General features: G+C 42.9%; 1 long non-coding RNA gene across 1 annotated transcript in view; it reads left to right on the top strand.

Moving 5' to 3' along the window:
- The window catches only part of LOC148684924 (uncharacterized), a 51624-nt gene that overhangs the window by 7903 nt on the left and 17956 nt on the right, over positions 1-25765 (top strand). Inside the window, exons 2-3 of the long non-coding RNA XR_015951318.1 lie at positions 12900-13309; positions 14550-14654. This is a non-coding gene — a long non-coding RNA (uncharacterized LOC148684924). The remainder of the gene's footprint in view (positions 1-12899; positions 13310-14549; positions 14655-25765) is intronic.

The following is a 25765-nucleotide window of genomic DNA, read 5'->3' as shown; positions in this document are numbered from 1 at the left end:
GCTTGGCTGAAAATTAAACTCAGCAGGGGACATGGAGGCTTAAGAACGGACCTGTATTTTCTGGTTTACCAAGATAATTTGGTGGTGTTGGGGTGTTTTTGTGTTTCTGTTTCTGGGACTCAGTCCCTTTGTCCACCCACCACCCTGTCCTCTACTTAATTTCTCTCCAGAGCCTTCTAACTCATAGAATCATAGAATTTTTGAATTGGAAGAGATCCTGAGGGTCGTCTAGCCCAACCCCTTGCAGTGCAGGAAGCAAACAGGGATCGAACTTGCAACCTTGACATTACATTGACCCTTTCTGTTCCACAGAGAATGCTCTAAATATGGTCAAGCAGTGGGTTCTTCAAAGGTCAAGAAGTCCAAGGCTAAGGCAACCATTTAGAACAGGAAAGTGAACAGGAAGAAAGATCCAGATCTGGAGTTTAGAATTCACGCTGCAGCAATGCTGTACAGTGGAACCTCAGTTTACGAATTTTCGGTTTATGAACGCCGTGAACCCATCTGGAACGGATTAATTCACTTTCCATTACTTTCAATGGGAAAGTTCGCTTCAGTTTATGAATGCTTCAGTTTATGAACAGACTTCCGGAACCAATTACACCCATGCTTCGGGTTAAGTACGCTTCAGGTTGAGTACTGCGTGGACCTGTCTGGAATGGATTAATCCACTTTCCATTACTTTCAATGGGAAAGTTCGCTTCAGTTTATGAACGCTTCAGTTTATGAACAGACTTCCGGAACTAATTGTCTTCATAAACCGAGGTACCACTGTATTATTATTATTATTATTATTATTATTATTATTATTATTATTATTATTATTTACTTATTATTATTACCCTGCCTATCTGGCTGGGTTTCTCCAGCCACTCTGGGTGGCTCCCAACCAAATATTAAAACACAATACAGCATTAAGCATTAAAAACTTCCCTAAGCAGGGCTGCCATCAGATGTCTATTTTTTTTAAAAAAAAAAAATATTTTTATTAATTTTCCAATTAAAACCAATTATATCACATTCAATATTTCAAATTATACACATATATATATCAATCAAACCGAATGTTATGCCAAATCATCTAAAGAATTTTTTATTTGGGTTCCCATGCTTCAAGAAATTGGGAATTCCTCGCAACTGTCCACTGCCGTCTTTTTTCTAAAGTTCAAATCGTCCTCCAAGTTCATAATAATCCAGATCTTCCCCTTACAGTCACATAGATGTTTTCCACTTTCATCCGATTGTTTCCCAGCTGCTGAGATAAATATCAAACAAAGTTTCACAGATGTTCTTTCTCCTGTGTGAGTTAATCAGTCCAGCCTCCCCATAAATCTTCTTAATGGAGCTCCCTGTTGCGTCGAAGCAGCTCGAAGCAGCGCCATCTTAAAAAGCTCAAATCACTTTCGTTTTCTCTCATAGCCATGAAGATTTAACATCATTATAGAATTTACAGCTTTTCCAGGCAGGAGACCCAAACATCAAACCATAAACTCTTGGTAAATTAATGGATCTCCTTGCCCTATAGCTGAACTTAGCTTCAGGTCGCTGCTCCAATTTAAAGTGCGTCACAGCTCATAAATCCTCCGAACGCGTCCAGAACTCCTTCCGTCCGACTAGGGGGGGGGGGCTTTTCTCATCGGCAACTCCACATCTTTAAAAAATATGCTCAGTAACAACAGTTATAAAGTTCAACTCACACAGTCTTTTGCTTCTCTTTCACTCCAAACAAGCCAGGACATCGCGTCCGGGAAGGTACGAGGCAACAATATGAAGAAGAAGAAAAAAAACTCACTTCCCTTATCGCTCCGTCCCCATCAATCCTTCTTCCAGATGCAGTACAGTCTTTGACTCCTCTCCCTCAGCAGCATAAATTTCTCAGCAGTAAACAGCGCTTCTTCCCCTCCTTCTGAAGTATGTCCATAGATTTAAGCCTAATTATCTTCTTTAACCATGGAAATCCCCGCCATGCAGATTAGCGTCCGGGAGTCCTGGCCCTCGTAAGTGCTCAGCCCAAGCTCCCCCCACTCCAAAAACAGTCGGAGTGGGTCTGGGGGCATCGCGGGCCAGCGGCCCCTCTCCGTAACCCCCGGAGAGGGTAGGGGGTTGCCATTTACTCCCCTAGCAACCGCCAAATTCCTTACGAAGGTCAGAGAGATGGAAAACAGGTCCGCCATTCCTGCAGGCGGAAACCGGAACCGCCATCAGATGTCTATTTAACGGAGGGCATTCCACAGGACGGGCGCCACTACTGAGAAGGCCCTCTGCCTGGTTCCCTGTAACCTCATTTCTCGCAGTGAGGGAACCACCAGAAGGCCCTCGGCGCTGGACCCCAGTGTCCGTGCTCTCCAACCTTGGGTCCCCAGATACAGTGATACCTTGGAAGTCTAACGGAATCCATTCCGCAAGTCCGTCCAACTTCCAAAATGTTTGGAAACTGAAGCACAGCTTCTGATGGCTACAGGAAGCTCCTGCAGCCAATCGGAGGCCATAGAAGCCCCGTTGGACATACGGCTTCCAAAAATAGTTCACAAACTGGAACAGTCACTTCCGGGTTTGTGGCATTCGGGAGCCAAAACGTTCAAGAACTAAGCTGTTTGAAAACCAAGGTATGGCTGTTTTGCAGGACTGCTGGGAGGAGTGCAGACAGAAGAAACATCATGGTGTGTCTGCAGCTGCAGAACAGATGCCTTCATCTGCCCCAGCTGCAACGAAACATGTCTCTCCAGCATCAGTCTCTACAGAAGGCTCCACAACCTTCCAACAGTTTGGCTTCACCCCCAAAGACACACTCCTCCATTGTCTCCCGAGACAGACCGATACCAGCCAGTATAAGTGGCCAACCAGATGCTTGTAGGAAAACTCACGAGCAGGATTCATGCACAAGAGAAAATCTTATTCCCTCCTGTGGTTTCCAGCAACTGGCATTCAGAAGTTTTGCTGTCTCCAGCTATGAAGGCAGATCCAAGCCATCATGACTAGTAGTCATGGCATCTTCCCATCCATCAATTTCTCTTTTAAAGACATGTGGGCCTGTGCTACCTCCTGTGGGAGTGAGTTCCATAGTTCAACTGTGCGCCGTGTGAACAAATACTCTGTCTAAGGTTAATGAGAGTACCTGTATTATTATTATTATTATTATTATTATTATTATTATTATTATTATTATTCCACCCATCTGGCTGGGTTCCCCCAGACACTCTGTCCAAAACATCTGGAAGCTGAGAAAGACTGTTCTAGCATATATATATGGCTGTGACCCTAAATGCATTCACTAGTGTGAAGGAAATTTTGTAATTAATACAATTACAAAATTTCCTTCACACTAGTGATACTACGTCTGTTGTTTATTCCATCAAGAGGACAAACTGACACTCGAAACCTAGTTACACTGCTGAGCTAAGGCCTGGGGGACCTGGGTTCAAATCCCTCAGCCACAAAGCTCACCAGGTGATTTTGGGCCAGTCAATGTCTCTCAATCTAGCCTACCTCAAAGGGTTGTTCTGCGGGTAAAAATGAGGAGGGGGGGGAACCATGCAAGCCACCTTGTGTGATTTGGAGGAAAGGTTGGGTATATATGTAATAAAGAGCCCATCGAGCAATGAATAAGTGCCCTGACAGGGCTGAAAGATGCTCTTGATACCTGCAGCACCATCAGAAATGTCTACTCAGAAGTAAGTCTCATTAAATTCAATAGCGTTTCTACTCAGGGATGGCAGTATTGTAAGATTGCAGCTGCAAATACATAGCTGGTTTCTGCAGTGCTTTTGAAATTTTAATGTCCTATCCATAAAGTCTTTTATTGGTTTCTCCAGACACCAGATCCTTTCGGACATAGCAAAAGTGGTGGAAAATGAAGAGCACTTTTTCAAAATGTGCCATCGGAGAGGCTTTCCGCATGTCTTCCCTTCTGATATCTCCCTCTCCCTCAAAAAGGAACCATATATTTATTTATTTCTACTTTCTTGTAAGTGCGCAGCTCTAAATAGCTGCTTGAGGGAGTGCAATGCACCATACTGCAAATCTGGAAACTTTTGTAGCCAATATGGGTTAGCATATGACTGCGTTTTCTTCCTATCTGTTAGCTCTCATGACTAGATCAGTAGCAACTTTCACAGAAGGGGGCACAGAGGGTGCAAAGTGGTTACGGCTATATGTATTGTTACCTTCATCTTTGATTTGGTTGCTGGTGCTAGAATTTCAGTTTAATTACTGGGCCAGAATCTGGTACCCCCCAAAATCCCAGCTTTCATTTTAAAACTGCAGTACGTTCCTAGTCTTCATAGAAGATTGGCATATGCAGAGAGCACAGACATGATAGTTCATCTGAGGGAAAGCTTCAAAGTGATACAGTGTCAGCACCCTTCAAAATTTATTACCCTTGCACTGCTTCATCTTCAATCTCCTGATCAGCTTATCCAGTTTTAATTCTCTCTCTCTCTCTCTCTCTCTCTCTCTCTCTCTCTCTCTCTCTCTCTCTCTCCTCCCCCCCCCCCCCAATTCCAAGATGGGTGAATATGTCAGTCTCAGTTTCCCAGTTTGCTCATTCTTAAATTCAGTTTTTCACATTTCCACATCAGTTTGATATAAATCCCAGGAACGGCTTCAACTGGCTGGATAAACCGGGTGAGGGTATCGAATGGGTCTCAAACCCTCAGTGAGTTAGGGACTTCCCCTGCATGTGAAGACAGACTCCAGCAAATGGGGCACCCAGAGATCAACAGGTATAGGGCAGTATACTATGAAGAAGAAGAAGAAGAAGAAGAAGAAGAAGAAGAAGAAGAAGAAGAAGAAGAAGAAGAAGAAGAAGAAGAAGAAGAAGAAGAAGAAGAAGAAATCTAACCGTCATAAAGGTGGTTTTTGCATGTACTGTAGAGTAGGGTGGGTCATAAAAAACTTTTTTTGGAAAATGTTTCCTCCCTTGATCTTATATCAGGTGTGTGGTATAAACATAGTCAAATTTCAAATTTGGGACAAATCGGTAAATATTTAGACCCTGCTCCTACAGATTGAAATTTTGCCTCACTACGAGTGATGAAAACATAGGAATTTGACTCATTTGTTCTCAGTATGTTAAATTGTGAACTAATAAACATAATTTTTAGGTTTTATATAGAGCAATAATAGTTGCATACTATTATTTTCTGCAATATTTATTTATTTAAGGTAAAACATGTTGATAATTTACATGAAAAACCAATGGTTTTGAACAAATTTTATGGAACAATTAAGTAAACGGTGTACTAAACAAGTAAACATAAACATTAAAGAATAAAACACCACTCATATTATGTGTTGCATCAAAACATCACATTATACTTAATTACTTAGGTATAAATTGTACTAAATCCCTACTGTAGAGGGAAGTGAGGGGCAGATGGGGCTCGTCAGCCTGGGAAGGTGGCCCACCTAGGAGAAAGAAAACTCTGATCCTAAACCTCTGCTGCCTTGTGGGATATATTTGGGAGAAGAAAAAGATAAGGAGCAAACCCTGAAAAAATCCAGAGTGCAGTCCCTAAGGGTCAGGAGGCATGCCAGGAGCCAGGTCAGCAATAACTCACACGGTGTCCATGAAGTTAACTTCTTATTCAAAGAAACAAGACAGCTCGGGAGGCCAGGCCTAGAGATCACAGCAACTCTTCCCTGTAGAACTTGCTCCTATGAGGCCGTTGTGAAGACTGAAGGCCCCTGTCTCACAGCTCCCGAGGTCTCCTCCTCCCCTGGTTCCTTCCCAAGCAATCTGGGTCTTGCCTGTCTTTGCTCCGTCCTCTTCATACCTCTTTGGGTATGAAGACGCAGGTGGTGCTGAGGTCTAAACCACTGAGCCTCTTGGATAGAAGGATAGCTGTCAACTTTTTCCTTTTTTTAAAGGGAAATTCCCTTATTCCGAATAGGATTCCTCGCAAGAAAAGGGAAAAGTTGACAGCTATGATGAGAAGGTCGGCAGTTCGAATCCCCATGATGGGATGAGCTCCCGTCGCTCTGTCCCAGCTCCTGCCAACCTAGCAGTTCCAAAGCATGCCAGTGCAAGTAGATAAATAGATACCACTGTGGCAGGAAGGTAAAAAGCATTTCCATGTGCTCTGGTTTCTGTCACGGTGCTTTGTTGCACCAGAAGCAGTTTAGTCCTGCTGGCCACATGACCCATTAAGCTGTCTGTGGACAAATGCCGGCTCCTTCAGCCTGAAAGTGAGATGAGCGCCACAACCCCATAGTTGCCTTTGACTTGACTTAACCTTCCAGGTGTCCTTTACCTTTCTTTGGGTTCTAAGAGACCAGGGAGGCGGGGAGCTGGTCGCAGCAGCAAGAGGAGACAGCTTGGCTTCCTCACTAACCTTACTCATCTCTGCCTCATTCGCCTCTCTCCTCTCCAGCCTCCTCCTCTGCTTCTAGTATTAGACTTCTCTCTGCCACAGCCTCTTTCTGCTCATTAAAGCTTGTTACCTCTTCAGCTTTTGACACCTCCTACCTCCAGTCTCCTTCCTCTTCTCCCTTTGACCCCTCATCTTTGTCCTACCACCAATCCCCTGACTCTGAGCCTTCTTCCCTTGGGGGGGGGGGTTTACCTAGCTGGTGCCTCCCACCACTGCTCTGCATCCAGCCAGTCCAACTAAGACAGTTGAATGACCTCTTGTTTGCACAGATATATGCATTTCTGTACACATTGCTTGGCTAGAGAAGTGTGGATTCAAAGATTGGGCTATGAGCGTAAGGTGGAGGCACTCATACCGCAATAGATCTTACTTTTCCATTAGTCACAGTTTTGGACACAGCACGGAGAAAACATGGAGTTAGACTAGCTGATCCTCAAGATCCCTTCTAAATCAACAATTCTATGATTCTCCAGCGTCCCACATGTTCCCAGCTTGCTCACATACAACCCTAGCTATTGTTCTTCTACCTAACAGCTAGGAGTGTAGGGAGACGGGGGTCATCCCTTAATGTGGAGGGCACCATCACTTGGCTGTAGCTCCTGCAACCTAGCTCATTCTTTTGGGACGCTGGTGAGGACACTTATGTGGCCAGTTATGGCCATTGTCTTACAAAGAATCATAAAATCATAGAGTTGGAAGAGACCACAAGGGCCATCCAGTCCAACCCCCTGCCAAGCAGGAAACACCATCAAAGCATTCCTGACATATGCCTGTCAAGCCTCTGTTTAAAGACCTCCAAAGAAGGAGACTCCACCACACTCCTTGGCAGCAAATTCCACCACCGAACAGCTCTTGCTGTCAGGAAGTTCTTCCTAATGTTTAGGTGGGATCTTCTTTCTTGAAGTTTGAATCCATTGCTCCGTGTCCGCTTCTCTGGAGCAGCAGAAAACAATATTTCTCCCTCCTCCATATGACATCCTTTCATATATTTGAACATGGCTATCATATCAACCCTTAACCTTTCTCTTCTCCAGGCTAAACATACCCAGCTCCCTAAGCCATTCCTCATAAGGCATCGTTTCCAGGCCTTTGACCATTTTGGTTGCCCTCAACAAGGTATACCTAAACAAAGGAACAGCTTTGTTTAGGTATACCTTTCCCCCAAAAAACTGAAGCTTTTCTATTGGGACTAATGGGAGAGGAGATAGCAAAAGGAGACCAGAGACTATTTCTGTATGCCACAACTGCAGCAAGGACTTTACTAGCCCCAAAATGGAAACTACAAGAGATACCAACGATTGAGGAGTGGCAGACGAAAATGATTGACTATGCAGAGTTAGCAAAGTTGACCTGCGGGATCCGTAACCAGGGAGAGAGAAAGTTCCAAAGGGAATGGAGTAAATCCATTGACTATATAGAGAAGAACTGTAGAAGTTTAAAGACACTTGCAGGACTGAAATAAACCCTATGAACTGATTTAAAATGTGGGTAAAAAGGAACTGCGAGATAAGAGAGAGAAATAAAGCTGAATGACGGGAGGGAGGGAAGTCACAGCTCGGCAGATTGAAATGAACTGAGATGGGTGAATATAAGATGAATTATATTTAAAAAATTGGTTTTGTTTTGTTTATTTGGAAAAAGTTAATAAAAATTATTTTTTTTTTAAATACAAAGGAACAGCTTTGACCAGACCAGCAACCTCTCCCATTAGATTCCAACCCTCACTGGGCAGCGGACCAGGGAAGGGACTCAATGCATATTGCAGACTGACCCCTCAAACTCATAACAGTGCAATCACATCAAGATGGCTTTTCTTGGCAGTGTTTAAATAGCGTGCAAGCATCCTAGGGATGCCTGATGAGTTTGTTCTTTGCAAATCTGATGGCAAACTGACCTGATTTGCACTTCCTTGTCTCATGTGGCAATCAAAACATAATTATCCTTCAGATTTAACATGCCTCCAAATTTTGCAATGCAATTCTCTCCTCAACAAACGTTTGAAAATAGATATTTAAAAGCATATTTTAGTACAAAAATGGTTATGAACGTGCGCTCTGAGACAAAAACACACTTTTAAAAGCATAGTTTGCATTCATAAATGTATATTTAGACGTGCATTTACACACACACACACACACACACACACACACACACACACACACACACACACAAACCTGGCAGGTCAATTTATAAATAGGATTGGCAGATTCATGAATGAACACGTTGACATGGACCAAGAATATTTTTATTTCCTTCATTCATATAAAAAAATTCCATGCCACCCTTCTGGTGCCCATGAATGACACAGAGCAGCTTACAACAATTTAATATCATGCTACAATAAATGAATGTTTAAATTCAAAGAGTAAAACAATGTTGTTGTTGTTTAGTCTTTAGTCGTTTAGTCGTGTCCGACTCTTCATGACCCCATGGACCAGAGCACGCCAGGCACTCCTGTCTTGCACTGCCTCCCGCAGTTTGGTCAGTAAAACAATATAGACACGTAAAATGCACAACAGATAAAATACCCCCCCCAAAAAAAATCTATTCAAAAGCCACAATGGCAGAGATCATAGGTAAACATGACCATAGCCAGCAAAAGTCTTTTGAAATGAAAATTATTTACCTGCAATTGAAATACCTTATCTTTTGCTATAATCATCCATGCCCCATCCCTGGTGGATTACAGAAGATGGCTCCCCTTCTTTTTGCAGGGAGTGGGAAGTTTGTTCACCCCACCTTCCCAGTTTAAAGAGAGCAGGGAAACATATATTAATTTTAAACATTGCTAATTTCTCTATCTTTCTCCAAATGCATGAGGACTAGGAACTTCGCCCATTATGCTTGTCACAGTCACAGTCAAGAGATTTCCAAAACTCCCTAGCGGGGTCATTCAACTCAAATGAACTCGACTCTATTCTGTAAATTAGGAAACTATAATCAGAATCCAATTAGTTTGCAGGACCTGAGTCACCAGCACTGGGGAAATCTATTGCCTGATGAACACTCAAGTGACCCAAATAGCATCATACGAATGGAAGTTTACTGGAAATAGCACAAATATTTCTTTAAAACTCAAATTTCACAAAGCATTGGGACTGAACTTGCATATGTGGAGCTATATTAGTCTTCATTTGTACGGGTGTCAAATTTTCTAAAAATGTAGTATAAACACCAACAATTGGGAAACACTGGCCTGCAAGCACTCCAGTTGGAGAACAGCCTTCACCAAAGTCATGGGCTTTGAAGACACTCAAACTCAGGATGAAAGGGAGAAACGTGCTAAGAGGAAGGCACGCTTGGCAAATCCACACCGTGATCAACTCCCACCCGGAAACCTATGTCCCCACTGTGGAAGGACGTGTGGATCCAAAATTGGCCTCCACGGTCACTTACGGACTCACTGTTAAAGCTGTGTTTATGGAAGACAATCTTACTTGGCTACAAGTGATTGGAGGAGAGGAGAGGAGAAGAGAGGAGAGGAGAGGAGAGATTTTTGTACAGGTGTCAATTTAGGAAGAAAAAGAAGAAGAAGAAGAAGAAGAAGAAGAAGAAGAAGAAGAAGAAGAAGAAGAAGAAGAAGAAGAAGAAGAAGAAGAAGAAGAAGAAGAAGGAAGAAGAAGAGGAGTAGTAGTAGTAGTTTGGATTTGATACCCCGCTTTATCACTACCCGAAGGAGTCTCAAAGTGGCTAACATTCTCATTTCCCTTCCTCCCCCACAACAGACACCCTGTGAGGTGAGTGGGGCTGAGAGACTTCAAAGAAGTGTGACTAGCCCAAGGTTACCCAGCAGCTGCATGTGGAGGAGTGGAGACACAAACCTGGTTCACCAGATTACAAGTCTACTGCTCTTAACCACTACACCACACTACCGTAGGTCTTGTTCCAATAGAAATGCAATGCAATACAGAGAAGATGAACTCTTCTCTCTTTTCTTATGGTTCAGGGCTCCTTTAAAAAAGAGGACTGTTCTCTGACATCTGAAAGAGGGATAACCATGTTAGTCTTCTGGGTTCAAACTAACAAAATGAATATCAGTGGGGACGAATGTAAGGTTCCACACTTAGACAGAAAGAACCAAAGGAAAAAAGCTAATGCTATTGTAGGCTGCAGGCCCATCCTAGCCATAGAGGCTAGTGGCGCGGAGAACCATGGCGGCGGGCCCTGGAAGGGCGCCAAGTGAGCGCAGGGTTCCAGCGATCTGGCCAGGACTGCACTCCTTCTCCGAGGACTCCGCACTGCGCCTCCTTCTCGTTTCCCCAGCGCTGGGTTCCACTCAGTCGAGCTTCGCCACCAGCGCGTGCACAGCACCCAAGCAGCTCTTGCTGGTCCCGTGGTGCACGCGCTGGTGGCGAAGCTTGACTGAGCAGAACCCAGCGCTGGGGAAATGAGAAGGAGGCGCAGCGTGGAGTCCTCGGAGGTGGCCTCCCGCTGCTGCCGCGGTCCGCTTGGCACTCCCGGGCCCTTGGAGAGGCCCTGGAGGGGGGTGCTGGAGGGATCTAGCGCCAGGGCGCTGAGTGGGCTTAAGACAGCCCTGGTAGGCTGCATCAACAGAAGTAATAGTACCACTCTATTCTGCCTTGGTCAGAACACACCTGAGTTCTATGTCTAGTTCTAGGCACCACAATTTAAGAACGGTGTTGACAAACTGGAATTTGTGCAGAGACGGGCAACCAAGATGATCAAAGGCTAGGAAACCAAGCCTTATGAGGAACAGTTGAAGGAGTTGGTTATGTTTAGCCTGGATAAGAGGAGATAACATAGCCATCTGCAAATGGACTGCCACATGGAAGATGGATCAAGCTTGATTTCTCCTGCTGTGGAGGGTAGTACCTGAACCAATGGCCTCAAGTTACAAGAAAGGAGATACAGAAGAACTTTCTGACAGGAAGAGCTGTTCAACATTGGAAAGGTCTCCCTCGGGAGGTTGTGGACTCTCCTTCCTTGGAGGTTTTTAAGCAGAGGTTGGATGGCCATCTGTCGGGGATGCTTTAGCATCAGGGCCATCTTAAGCAGATCTGGCACCCTGGCGCCGTGGTGCAAAGATCCCTCCGGTGCCCCCCGCCCCGTTTCCCAGCGCGGCTGTCTGGCGGGTGCAGCACACAGCATGGCTGCTGCGGGCGCCGCACCCCCCTGGCGGCCCGGAACCCTGCCGCATTGTGCCACCCAGCCTTGCCTTAGGGGAGGCCCTGTTTAGCATTGCAGGGAGGTGGACTAGTCACTTCTCACTAAACATCAGGAGGAACTTTCTGACAGTGAGAGCTGCACGTCAGCGGAACAGACTCCCATGAGTTGTGGTGGACTCTCCTTCAGTGGAGAACAGAGATTGGATGGCCATCTGTCATGCATGCTTTAGTTGAGATGCCTGCATTGTGGGGGGTTGTGTCAGATGACCATTGGAATCCCATCCAACTCTACATTTCTATGATTGAAAGAAAAAAGAGTCTTGTGGCACGTTAAAGACTAGCACATACAATTGTGCAAGCATCAGTCAAAGTGGAGTCCAGACCTTGAAAGCTTATGCCAAGGGGTGGATCAATACTTTGCCCAGTGACCATATTCCCTTGTGTGCAAATGTTTGTGAGCAACACGCAACCAAGGAAAAGTCAGAAATTTCTATAGAAATGTATTTCTGCCCAGGAGTGGCTCAGGTTTCTGGTTAGATCTTGTGAAATCTCATGTGCTCCATGAGATCTTGCGAGAGTTCGGTGAGATCTTGCAAGAAACTGGCATCGCTGCTAGTGGCGGCAGCTGGGGCACCAACAGGGGTGCTAAATCTTGTGCTTCCACCAGCCAAGGTGGCTACTTCACTCTGCCTCTGTCCATCATCCTTGCAAAAAAGAAGCATTAGTATAATTCAATGACTCCAAGTAAAAGCAGCCAAGAAGAATATGGAGTAGAGCTGTTGAAAAGTATAGCCTGGGGATAGGGGATGTGTTCAGTCCATAGGAACCAACTTCTAGGGGCAGAGGGGTCTTCAGTCCCCCTAATAAAATAATTGAGAGGGTCAACCCTCCCCCCAAAAAAGTTGGTGTGTGTTCAAATGGTGTGTATGCACTGAGTCATGTGATTATTTATGTGAGTTGGGGCTTGCCCAGAGCCCCCAATATTTTATTCAAGTTGGCACCCCTGATTCAGTCAGAGTCCTGAGTCTGAGTTAGAGGCCTGGAAGACTGCATTTGACCCCCAGACCTGAAGTTCCAAGCCCCTGTGGCTTATCCCATATAAAAATGGTTTATTTTTAACTCTTGGTCCCCACCACAATTCATGTTGGCTTTATTATGAACATCAATAAGTTTGATGTTCGTTCAATCCAACCTTTGAACAGCCATTTATAGAATATGCTGATTTTTAGAGGCATCATTTGTTTTAATTTTATCAGGAGCAATATGGCTAGCCAATACAGAGAGACAGGATAATTTTATTTATGACATGCCCGGTAAATCAGAAGCTAAACAGTTTCGTAACTTAGCAGAAGAAGGACATCTGGATTAATGAAATTTATGAAGCCGTCTCTTTGTTTTACAGTACACCATCCATCCTCTCCAATGTACCACAATGGTAAATAGCAATAAATATTTGGCCTGAATACATGCTCTGGTTGAACTGAACGTTCATCATGTTCTTCAGATAGGCAACTGTGTTTGATTCCAATGAGTTCTGATGCAGCCCATGAAGAGCCACAACTGACCAGAAACAGAAGAAAGTAAGAAGAACCTGTTGGATCAGATCAATGGCCCATCTAGTCCAGCATCCTGTTCTCACAGTGGACAAGCAGGTGTCCCAAAGAGACGCCCACTAGCAGGATTTGACACAAAGGAAAACTCTTTCCTCCTGTGGTTTCCAGCAACTGGCATTCAGAAGCATTGCTGCCTCCCACCATGGAAGTTGCAGAAGGGAAGGAGAAAAGAGGGCCGGGGGATCCCCAATCTCTATTGGTGAGTTGGTGGCAGAGAAAGTAGAGGAGTGATGGATAGACAAGGGTGTTGTGTAGGGAGAAAGGGTAGCGAGAGACTGTAGAGGCCAGAAATGCTAAATAAAATCAAATAAAACTGGTGTCTGGTGATGAAAAGAGGTAGCCAAACTCTTGGACTAAGGCCCCCCCACCAGGTGCTGAAGAGAAGAGAGAAGGGAAGGGAGAGGTGGGGGGGGAGAAAACCTGGAGTTTCAAGGACTCCAGGGACCTTAGGAAGGTAGGAGCTGAGAACATCCCATAAGTATGTCTAAATCATGGCCTGCTTTGAAAACAGAGGCACTACTCCTACATATAGGAGACCCATTGAAGTTGATGAGCATGATTAACTTACATCTGTTCATTTCAATGGGTCTGCTCTGAGTAGGACATCCTTGAATATAACTCAGAAAATGTGTGCTGCAATCCAAAATTTCATTAAAATAAAATGAGGTCTCCAAATAGGTCCATGATGTGGTCTCAGCTTTATATCCAAGAATTGCCAATGGCAAATAAAGATATCATCATCAAAAATCATCAATATCATCACTACTACTAATATTATTGTTATTATTATTAGACAATGCCTTCTACGGCTTCTTCCAGCTGCTCCTGCAGCCAAGCCCGTGCCAAATGTATTGCCCTGCTATCCTTTGAATCACATCAGTGAGGCTTGCACTCCAGGGAGGTCACTAATGCAGCAAATACAACGCAGGAGGCAGCAGTTACGAGTTACCGGTCTCTGTAGCCACAGCAGGCGCTGTGATTCTCCAGAAGTTTGACTTCACCCTTGGAGACTCACAGACAGATGGATGCCAACAATTAATTACAGTACATTATTTATATAACAAGGTGGGTCATTGAGCTGATCCAGCAAGGCATTTTATATGCTCCGATTAGTCCAGAAACATCACAGGTTGCCCACACCTGCCACAGATTAATTGTGCAATTGTATGCATGTTTCCTGAGAGGCTCCATTTACTTCCGTACGTACTTACACCCCCAAGTAAACGCGTCCAGGATTACAGCCTGGGAAGCGCTATGAAATTAATCAATAATCTTTTCTGTAGCGGGGTCGGTTTCTCCTGTAATTATGCAGCACAGCTACATTCTCCTTTCTGTGTGATCATTAAAATGAAAAACGTTTAAGTAACAAAGAAAATGACTCCGGAATAATGTTGCTGCCTTGTTTTTAATCAAACAGTCTCTGTTCTTTTTTTCCTCAGTGAAAACCAGCAAGAGACATTTGGCATAACAGCTTCAGAAGACACCTGTTGTATCAAAAGGCCAAGTGAACAAATAACTGCATTCATCGTTGGTCCTTTTTGGAGGTAATGCAGATCTCTCTCTCTTTTTTTTTTTTATTAAAATTAAACTTTATTACAATATACAACATTTATCACAAAGTAAAATAAACTTCACAATAAAAAGTGATTATAACAAATATTACATTTGACTATTTTCATTTCTCTGAAATAGAAATAGCTTCCCCCCTTTCCCCCTCCCTCACCATTTCCCCTTTCCCTTGACTTCTCAGCCTGATCCGAACTTATCCTTTATTCTACCAGTTTAACCATTTTCTACATACCTTATTCTAACATCAATATTGTTTCTTTTTTATTATATATAAGCATCATATTTTCTATCGTCTATTACCTTTCATCATTCCATTCCATACCTAATACATAAAACTGAACCTTATATAGTGGAGATATAATTGGAATTTACTACCCTTGTTTTAATATACTCTATAAATTTTTTCCAACTAATTTCAATTTCCTCCTTCTTTGTACCTTTAATTTCCTCATATTTTTTTGCCAAATTATAGAAATTAAATAATTTTTCTTGCCAATCTTCTTTTGTCGGAACGTGAACATCCTTCCAATTTTTTGCTATTAAAAGTCTCGCAGCTGTAACTGCGTAACTTAGGCAACAGCTATCTCTGGGGTTAACCTCTTTCGGCACCATTCCTAATAAGAACAATTTGGGGCACTTCTTGATCGGGTATCTCAATATTTTCTTTAGTTCATTATATATTGACTCCCAAAACCTCTTTATAGGTTTACAGTGCCACCACATATGTATGTGGGTACCTACTGCCTCATTACATCTCCAGCAGATGTTAGTTGCTCCTGGGTAGATTTTTGCCAGTTTCGCTGGTGTTAAATACCACCTGTTCTGCATCTTCATAATGTTCTCCTTTATATCATAACATGGTGTAAATTCAAGGCCTTTCGTCCACAATTTTTCCCATTCACTCATTGTTATGGGTTTCCCTAGGTCTTGGGACCATTTTATCATATAATCTTTTGTTAATTCCTCCTCCGTTTTCCATTTCAGTATAATTTGGTATAAATTTTTTATAAATTTATCCTTGTTATTCAATAAGATCTCTTCTAATTTAGATATTCCATTCTCAAAGCCAATTTGTTTATCAGTTTGTAACCTTTGGTTCACTTGAAAATACTGTAACCAGGAGGTGAAATATCCTTTTACTTCCGCATATTCCTTTAGGTGCCAAGTTCCTTCTTTATTTTCTATTAACTGTCTGTATGTAGGCCACTTTGTTTCCATATTTTTCCTTCTTACTGCCACTACCTCAAGGGGAGAAATCCACCAGGGCGTCTTCGGCTCAAAGTATCTTTTATATTTTTGCCATACATGATATAGCGATTTCCTGATAACATTGAGCCGAAAACTACTCCTTTTTTCAATTTTCTCCCTCATCAAGTAGTGATGCCACCCAGAGGCTATTCCCAACCCCTCTAAATCTAGTAGGTCGGTGTCTTCCAATGTGATCCAATCTTTCAGCCACCATAGTGCCGCTGCATCATGGTATGCTTCCAGATCGGGCATTCCGTATCCTCCCCTATGAGTGCTATCTATCATAATTTTATATCGGATCCTTGGTCTCTTTCCGTTCCAGATAAACTTGGCTAGGTCTCTTTTCCAATCTTTAAATATATTTTCTTTGCCTAGTATTGGCAAGTTTTGAAACAAGTGAATCATCCTGGGGATTACACACATTTTCACTAATGAGATTCTTCCCAAAAGGGATAATTTCAATTTATCCCAGGTTGTAAAATTTGTCTTAATTTTTTTCCAAATTGCCTTATAATTCTCTTGAATTAGATCTATTCCCTTGACGGTTGTTTGAATACCCAGATATTTTATTCTTTTCACTATTTTCAATCCTGTTTTTTCCTGTAATATTATTTTTTCAGCTTCCTCCAAGTTTTTTACCAGCATATGCGTTTTATCATAATTGATTTTTAGACCGGCTAGGTTTCCATATTCTCTTATTTTTTCCAAAGCTTTGGGAATGCCTTCGATAGGGTCCTCCGTGGTGATAATAATATCATCTGCAAAAGCTTTTGTTTTAAATCTTTTCTTACCAATAATTATTCCTTTTATCTTTTCTTCTTCTCTAATATTTTTTAAAAGAATTTCCAATGTAATTATAAACAGGGATGGCGAGAGGGGGCACCCTTGTCTTGTGCCCCTTGTTATATTTATTTTATTTGATAGTTTCCCATTTATTAAGATTTTTGCTCCTTGAACTTTATATATTGATTTTATTGCATTTTCCACCATACCACCTAATTTTAATTTTTCTAATACTTTCAACATGAACGACCACGAGACCCTATCGAAGGCCTTCTCCGCGTCAATGGCGAGCAATGCTGCTCCCTTGTCTCTACGACTCTCTAAGCATTCCAATATATTTACTATATTCCTTATGTTATCTTTTGCATATCTCCCTTTTATGAAACCAGCCTGGTCTTTATGGATTATATCTTCCAAAATTATATTCAATCTCTTGGCCATAATTTTTGCGAAGATCTTGTAATCGCTATTTAACAGTGAAATCGGTCTATAATTATCTGGTTTATCTAAATTGGTTTGGGGCTTGGGTATTAGTATTATTTGGGCTTCCGACCATGATTGAGGAGTGTTTCCTTTTTTTAGAATTAAATTCATTAGTTCCCTAAGGGGTTCTAATACCTCCTCTTGTAGTTCTTTATAGAATTCTATTGGGAGCCCATCTGGACCAGGGGCTTTTCCTCTTTTCATATTCTTGATTGCATCTGCAATTTCTAATGTTGTTATTTCTTTATTTAACAAATTTATTTTTTCTGTTGGTATTTTTGGTAAGTGATATTTTGTTAAAAAATCATCAATTTGTTGGGGTAATGTTTCTTCCCTTTGATACAGATTTTCATAGAATTTTTGAAAGATTTTTATAATCTCATCTGTTTTATAATAATATATTCCCTCCGATTCTATTCTATTTAATATTTTTTCATTTTTTCTTTTTTTTATTTGCCACATTATCAATTTACTGGGCTTATTGGCCCATTCGAAATTTTTATACTTCCAATATTGTATTTGTCTATCAATCTCATAATCTATTAATTTTTCATACTCTGATTTCAATAATTTAACTTCTTGCTCGACTACTTTATTGTAATTTTTATATAATATTTTCTCTTTTTTCTTTATTTCTTGAAGAATTTTTTCTTTCTTTTGTTCCCTGTCTTTCCTTATTTTAACACTTTGTGATATGAAAAAGCCACGCATCACGGCTTTGCCCGCGTCCCAAGCCACTAGGGGGTCAACCTCACCGTTATGGTTCAATTCAAAATATTCTTTTAATGCTTTTTTTGCACCCTGTATGGTCTTATTATCATTTAGCATAAAGACATCCATCCTCCAGGTTTTGGGGGTGTTTTCTTTTTTTAATGAGAGAATTACTGGGTTGTGGTCCGAAATAGTCTGTGGTCCTATCTCTATTTTATGAATTCTTAATGATAATTCTTTTGTGATCCAGATGATATCTATTTGGCTCGCCGACTGGTGTCGTGCTGAGATATGTGTGTACTCTCTTTTTATAGGGTTCTTATACCTCCATGCATCCAATAAATTTAAATTACTTATAATATCCATAAATTTTGGGGGTAATTTTCCATTTAATTTTCCTTTTCCTTTATTCCGTCCATTTTTATCTAACTCTGGGTCTACAATACCGTTCACATCTCCCATTAGTATCAGTCTTTCCCCTACGTAGTTCATTATCTGATCTCCCAATCTTTTTATAAATTCTTTCTTGCTCCCATTGGGTGCATAAATTCCCACCCAAAACCATTGTTCCCCTTCAATTACTGTTTTTACTATAATAATTCTTCCCTCTTTATCTGTCCAAATTAATTCCGGGTTCCATTTACTTTTTATATAGATCACAATCCCTCTTTTCTTTTTTGCGTCAGCTGCAACAAATTCCACTCCCAATTTATCATTTTTTAACACTCTAACATGTTTTCTATTTATATGCGTCTCCTGGAGACAGATCACATCTAAGTTTTGTCTTTTTAATATATGTCCCACCCTATTTCTTTTTTTTTTATTGTTTAGGCCGTTCACGTTCCAAGAAATTATTCGCATATTCATATTTATTAAATATCAATTTAAATATATGTATTGGAAAATAAAATAAAATAAAATTATTTTTTTCAGTTATTTTTTATTATTATTATTATTCTATATCTCTAAACCAAGCAGAAACAAGGGTATACATTAACTATAAATCTGTTGAAGTGAGTTACTGTACTTTCTGTATTTACCTCTTAATTATTGCCTACAACATCAAAAGTAAAAATAATCACGATAAAGCTTATGCTTGTTGGTATTGTCAGTCATTCTAATAGTTGTCCATCTTCTTTTTCCTCGTCTTCTTCCTCGCCTTCTACTTCTCCAGCCGCCTCCAGCTCTTCCCCGCTGAGATCCTCTATATCATCTCCCTTTCTCTGGGTTTGATCTTTAACTGTCTTTAATTTATCTCCCCCCAGGTCTTGTGCATAAGTTCTATAAAATCTGTCCGCTGCCTCTGGCGTGTCAAATCTTCTCCATCTGCCCTTGAAGGAGAATGCTATTCCCTGGGGGTATTCCCATTTAAAAGAGATGTTTTTTGCTTTTAATGGTTTAGCCAGAAATAAATATTTTTTTCTTTTGTGAACCAGTCTAGGTGGTATTTCTTTCATAATGTATATTTCCATTTCTTCCATAATCAGCTTTTTTTGTGCTTTGGTTTTTAGAATTTTGTTTCTTAGCCACATGTTCGTAAATGATACCAGACAATCTCCCGGCCAGTTGTTTGCTTTCGCTTTTTTAGAGTTAACTCTGTAGACCTCCTCTATTCTAGTTTCGACATCAAGCTCTTCTAGGTCTAGCCATTTTGCCAGGGCGCTTACTAGACGTTTTTCTATGTTTTCGTTGGGTAATTCTGGAATGTTCCTGAATCTCAGGGATTTCTCCTTTAATTTCATTTGCATCATCGCAAGAGCATCTTGCGATGCTTCTAGGGCGGCGTTTTGTTCTTCCATGTCCTTCTTTATCTTCTCTAAATCCTTCTTCCCCTCTCTTTTCTCTTTTGCCATGTTTTTCAACGTTGTCTCCAGTGATTGGTTTTTATCTTTTATCTCTTGGGTCAATTCCATTGCCTTATTGGACCTTTCTTCTATATTGTTTATTTGTTCTTTTATTTCATGTTTTTCTTTTTCGCTAGAGTCCATTTTTCCTTCCATATTTTCTACTTTATCTTCCAATTTTTTTATCCTTTCATTCATCTCCTGTTTAATTTCTGAGAGGTCTTGCTTAATTTTCCCTATGTCATTTTTGAAATCTTGCTTGATCTCTCCTATGTCGTTTTTGAGACTTAAAATCAGCTCTCTGAGGTCCAATTCATGCTCTGCTAATGAGGTTCTTCTCTGATTGGAGGTACCTGTTGCTAGATTCTTTTGCTTATTCATTTTATATAGGTTGTCCTGCCAAACCTTGTTTGACCACACGATGTCGCTCTCTGACTTATACACCTCAGGAGCGTTATTGTGACTGTTGAAGTCAATCTGTAACCGCTGGGAGTCACTTTGTTACCGATTGCAATAAGCTTTCCTCCTCTAGATGTCCTGATGTTGTAATTCACGTCACTTCTGGTTTCTTTGTAACCTTGTCTGCTTAGTCATGTTTCAATTTAGAAAGCCGTCGCCATTTTATTTAAGATTTTATTCATGAGAAAAAGGATGAATAGGCTTAAATAAGTCTTTAAGAAACCTCCCCCACGTATATAAAAGGAGTCGCGGGGGTGATATGTACAAAGAAGAGGGATCAATTTAAGTCCGTCGCTCCCCTCCTCCACACAGGGCTGTTTAAAAACATACAGATACTTGGTTCAGTTCTAGATGAATGTAGCTTTATTCTTCAAAGCTCGGATCAGCTCCGTTTTGTTTCTTGCGTTAAAAAAAAGTCCCCAGCTTTACGCTCTTTTTGGTCACCCCCTGACAGCGCTTCTTGCTTCTCTCCCGCTCTCTCTCACACCCCACTTTGTGTTGTTTATTCTTCCGATTTTCCCTTCCGTCTCAGTGGGGGGTGGGTGGGTATTTAAACATTAAACGTTCTCAAAATTGTCCACAGTTCTCTCTCGCCCGGGGGGATTAATTAGAAGGGTTTGTGATAAGGAATTTTACCGTGCACGATCGCGTCGGGTTTCGGCTTTGCTGGTCTCCGTGCTCTTTCTCCGTCGCAGTGCCCGGTTTCTCCCCCTCCTTCCGATGTTTCTGAAGGTCTCCGGGAGAACCTTTAGGGCACCGCCGACTCCTCAGGCAAGAATCACCTTCTTGTCCCTTCGTGGGGGGTCGCTAGCCTTGCAAACCCCCCGCTTTTGCCAGCTTTTAGTTCGGGGGCTACAGAGCTCCCGTTTTTAGCCTGATCGCGACCCGCGGTCAAAACCGGAAGTTCCAGATCTCTCTTTTTAAGTCTTCAAGGATGGTAGCAATGACCATCAACATAGATGGCTCTTAAAAAGAATTAGAGAAATTTCAGGAAGATCATTCCGTGTTAACACAGGAGCTGACAGACACGTATATTTGGGGATTCCTGTGTGAAATTTCCACCGATGTGGTCCCGAAAACATGCTCCCCAAAAAGAAGTAAGGTAAAGGGGGAAAAGTAAAAGACCCCTGGAAGGTTAAGTCCAGTCAAAGTCGAGCTCATCTCGCTTTCCAGGCTGAGGTAGCTGGCGTTTGTCCACCGTTAGCTTTCTGGGTCATGTGGCCAGCATGACTAAACTGCATGACTAAACACCATGATGGAAGCCAGAGCGCATGAAAACACCGTTTACCTTCCCACCACAGTGACACCTATTTTTCTACTTGCACTGGTGTGCTTTTGAACTGATAGGTTGGCAGGAGTAGGAACAGAGCAACGGGAGCTCACCCCATCACGGGAATTCGAACTGCCAACCTTCTGATCAGCAAGCCCAAGAGGCTCAGTGGTTTAGACCATAGCACCACCCATGTCTACTCCAAAAAGAAGTATAGTGTTCAGATCAAGGGAGGTAATAGTAACGCTCTATTCTGCCTTGGTCAGACCACACCTGGAATACTGTGTCCAATTCTGGACACCACAATTTAAGAAGGATGTAGACAAGCTGTAAGATGTGGGCAACCAAGATGATTAAGGGTCTGGAAATCAAGCCTTATGAGGAATGGTTGAAGGAGCTGGGTATGCTTAGCCTGGAGAAGAGGAGACTGAGAAGAGATATGATAGCCATCTTCAAATATCTGAAGTGCTGTTGCCTGGAAGATGAAGCAAGCTTGTTTCCTGCTGCTCCAGGGTGAAGGACCCGAACCAATGGATTCAAATAGCAAAAAAGGAGATTATGACTAAATATCAGGAAGAAGAACTGTCTGAGGGTAAAGCTGTTGGATGGTGCAATAGACTCCCTCAGGAGGTGGTGGACTCTCCTTCCTTGGATGTTTTGAAGCAGAGGCTGGATGGCCATCTGGACTAGATGATCCTTTGTGATCCCTTCAAGCTCTCCAATTCTCTGATTCTATGCCCTTCTATGCCGTGTGTGTGTGTGTGTGTGTGTGTGTGTGTGTGTGTGTCATGGATGTCTAGGGAAGCTGAATGTTGGAAGATTCAGGTCAGATAATGGAAATAACTTTTTCATGCAGTGCATAAACTATGGAATTATGGAACAGGAGGCAGTGATGGCCAATGTGGATGGCTTTAAAGAAGGATTAGACCAGGCACCCCCAAACTGTGGCCCTCCAGATGTTTTGGCCTACAACTCCCATGATCCCTAGCTAACAGGACCAGTGGTCGGGGAAGATGGGAATTGTAGTCCAAAACATCTGGAGGGCCGAAGTTTGGGGATGCCTGGATTAGACAAATTCACGGATGAGAATGCTATCAATGGCAACTAGCAATGCTTCTGAATGCTGGTTGCTGAAAACCGTGGGAGAGGTTTCCCCCAGGCATCTGGTTGGCCGCTACGAGAACAAGATGGTGGACTAGATGGGCCAGTGGCCTCGTCTAGCAGGATCTTCGTATGTTCTTAAGTCTTTTCAAGACATCTGAAGAAACTGAGGCTTTCTTGTCACATATGGCAGAGGGAAGGGCATTTCACAGAGGAGGCACAGCAGCAGAAAATGCCATTTTTTCATGTCACCACTCTATGAATTCTGTAGGGTTCAATGCCACAAGTAGCATCTCCCAAATGATCTTACAATGTCACACTGTATAGTACTCTGCAAAGTTTCTGGGAAGAACTGGAGTATTTGCTGCAATTCCTAATTTTAGAATTGACACATTTCACTGTTAAATGTTCATCAAGGAATTACCCAACCCATTTATGACTGGTCAGATGCCCATTCAGGAAGGCAAAGAGGAATCTACCAGTTCAGCAAAAACTGTCCTGTATTTCCCTTTTCAAGCTCAGCCACAGGCATCAGGTGTAAAATAAATAAATTTGCACTGGAAGATTTTTTTTTAATCAGATTGCGGGGCAGGCGGGGAGGGGGGGAGAGAGAACATAACAAGTGTTCCCTCAGCTCAACACAGCGTTATTCGCAGCACCTGGAGGTGAGAAAGCTCCTCTTACATAATAAAATGTGTCACTTTCTTCAACTGGGTTTGGGAAAGTTAAGAATGCATCGGGGTGCGAAAGGGGGAACGCTGTGCTGACTCAGCCTTCCGCAAACAGCTGAGTCACAGCAAACCCGGCAGCACCAATCTCCCTGTCACTGTGTTTTGCTTCTCTGCTTTTCGGGGGTTATATTATTTAACCGCAATTTGTCCTTTCCCTCCTCTTCCTCAGGCGAGGCCCAGGCCCTCCTCACCAAGGCAGCCTGCTATTATCAGTCAGATTGTCCCCTAAAGCAGTGAGGGGGCCGCTATTTCTGCAGGTCCCCTTATCAGCCCATCTACTCCCAAGAGCCTGCCAGCAACTTAGCCAATTAGTGCCAATCATGGGGGTGACGCTTCTTCTCCTTTGCTTCTCTCTCCTGATGTGCAGCACCATTCGTCCACTGAGATTTCAGCATGGTGCCCCCCGCCCCTTGCCCAACAACCATAAAGTTAGCCCTGCCACCGTCTTACGGTTACTTGGTGCAATTATAAGATGGGGGGGTAGCAGTTGCACATGACCTGATTCACCTAAGTCACTGATGGCCAAACTTGGCCCTCCAGATGTTTTTGGACTACAGCTCCCATCATCCCTAGCTAACAGGACCAGTGGCCAGGGATGGTGGGAATTGTAGCCCCAAAACAGCTGGAGGGCCAAGCTTGGTCATCAGTGGCCTAAGTGGATACTGCTGTTGAAATCTCATAGCCTGTGACATATTATAATATGGCTGAGGAACCAGTGTTTGCATGTCAAGACCCCGTAACCACCCCCTCAGGGAGGAATAAAAACACTAAGACACGGGATATAAGGTGAATGTTATTGGGCAAATTTAGGCCACAACTTTATTGGTTACGGAATGTGAGCGGTATTGGCTTAGGCATTGAGTAGACCAGGCTATAGCTGACTCCTGCCCGCTGCGCAGGAAGTCTGGTAGGGTGAACCACCGGTAGGGGGAGCCCCGTCGATGCAAAACAAGTCAAGCTCCCCCTTGGGTTCCCGAAAGGGTCGTGGCTCAGTTTAAACTGGTCCCGGCCATGCCCCTCCAGCCAGCCAATTGGCCGGCCGAATGATGATGTGGCCGGGATCCCCCAGGTGGCGCGGAACAACGTCCCTGCCCCCCGGAGGGGAGTGGGTTGCGACGCGGTCCACCACAACTCCTCCCCACTGGGAAGTGGAGCGGAATTCTCAGCCTAATTTCATGTGGTCAGTCCTCTGTGTCATCCAGTGCCATAGCATGGAGGGGGCCACAAGGGCTGATGCCGCAGACGCAAAATTATTAAGGTGCAAAGTTTCAACATCTGGTGCTGCCACAATACAGCTGCGCACTTTCATTACTGGGCTCCATAGGAAACGACTTCTCCATACGAACCAGGAAGTGATACGAACCAGGCTTTGCCCCTCCCCCCATTTCCCCAGGAAGGGTGGGGAGGAAAGGTTTTTGTGTTCCCCGGAATTTCCACTCCCAGCCATAACACTGCGTTAAGCTCATTTAATTGGCTGATTCATTTCTATTAACAAGGCCTTCCCGGGCAGGCTTTGAGATTCATAAATGAAATGATATTAAGAGGCATGTGAGATGGGAGCTGGAGAAAAAAAACACCCTGTGTAGTGTGTTTGAAAAGCTAATTAAGGAACAACCTATAATACAGTATGAGGTTCAGCTGAAGACCTCGGGCGAAAACATAATTTCGTATTAGGCTTTTCAACCCAGTGGAGGTGCTTCTGAGTAGAGCAGCTTTGGATTTTCACAATGGCCCCTTTGGGTTATGCAAAGCTTTCTTTCCAAAGAGCTCCTCCCCCAGCTCCCTTTTGCAAAAAGCCAATTTCACATTGAAGATGTTGCCTTTCGAATCAGGCGGTTGGAGGTCGCTGTATGAACTACAATTCCCATAGTGCTCCAGCTTCTAAAATTAGCTCTGGTGCATGTGATGTTCTCAGGAGCCTGAGAATGTGCTCTACTTAGAGTTATATGGAGGTGCTTGTTTCCCACTTGGATCCTGTTGAATACATGCAATAGCCTTTTTACAGACTTGTTTCAGCAGAGCTGCTGAAGTTACCCCAGAGGTCTCCAGTGGTGTTTTTGGTGTCTCCTACTCCTATTCAGAAGGCAGCACCAGGAAAGTAGCCAGGAGTTATAATGAAAGACTAAGATTAGAAAGACAAGACACTCCAGAACTCAAGTAAAATTCTGTTGTGCCAGGAAGCTCTCATATACTCCTGCCTGCCCTAGAACAACCAGTGGTCAGCCTGGGTAATCAGTCCCAAACAGGGGCCAGCAAACTTTTTCATCAGGGGGCCGGGCCACTGTCCCTCAGACCTTGTGGGGGGGCGGACTATTTTTTTTGGGGGGGAGAACGAATTCCTATGCCCCACAAATAATCCAGAGATGCATTTTAAATAAAAGCACACCTGTTGTTGTTGTTGTTGTTGTTGTTGTTGTTGTTGTTGTTGTTTCGTCGTTTAGTCATGTCCAACGCTT

Source organism: Zootoca vivipara, chromosome 8 (genome assembly GCF_965207765.1).
Source record: "Zootoca vivipara chromosome 8, rZooViv2.hap1.1, whole genome shotgun sequence".
NCBI classification, from domain to species: domain Eukaryota; kingdom Metazoa; phylum Chordata; class Lepidosauria; order Squamata; family Lacertidae; genus Zootoca; species Zootoca vivipara.
Note: the sequence above shows the minus strand (reverse complement) of the source record. Positions and strands in the feature narration are given on the sequence as shown.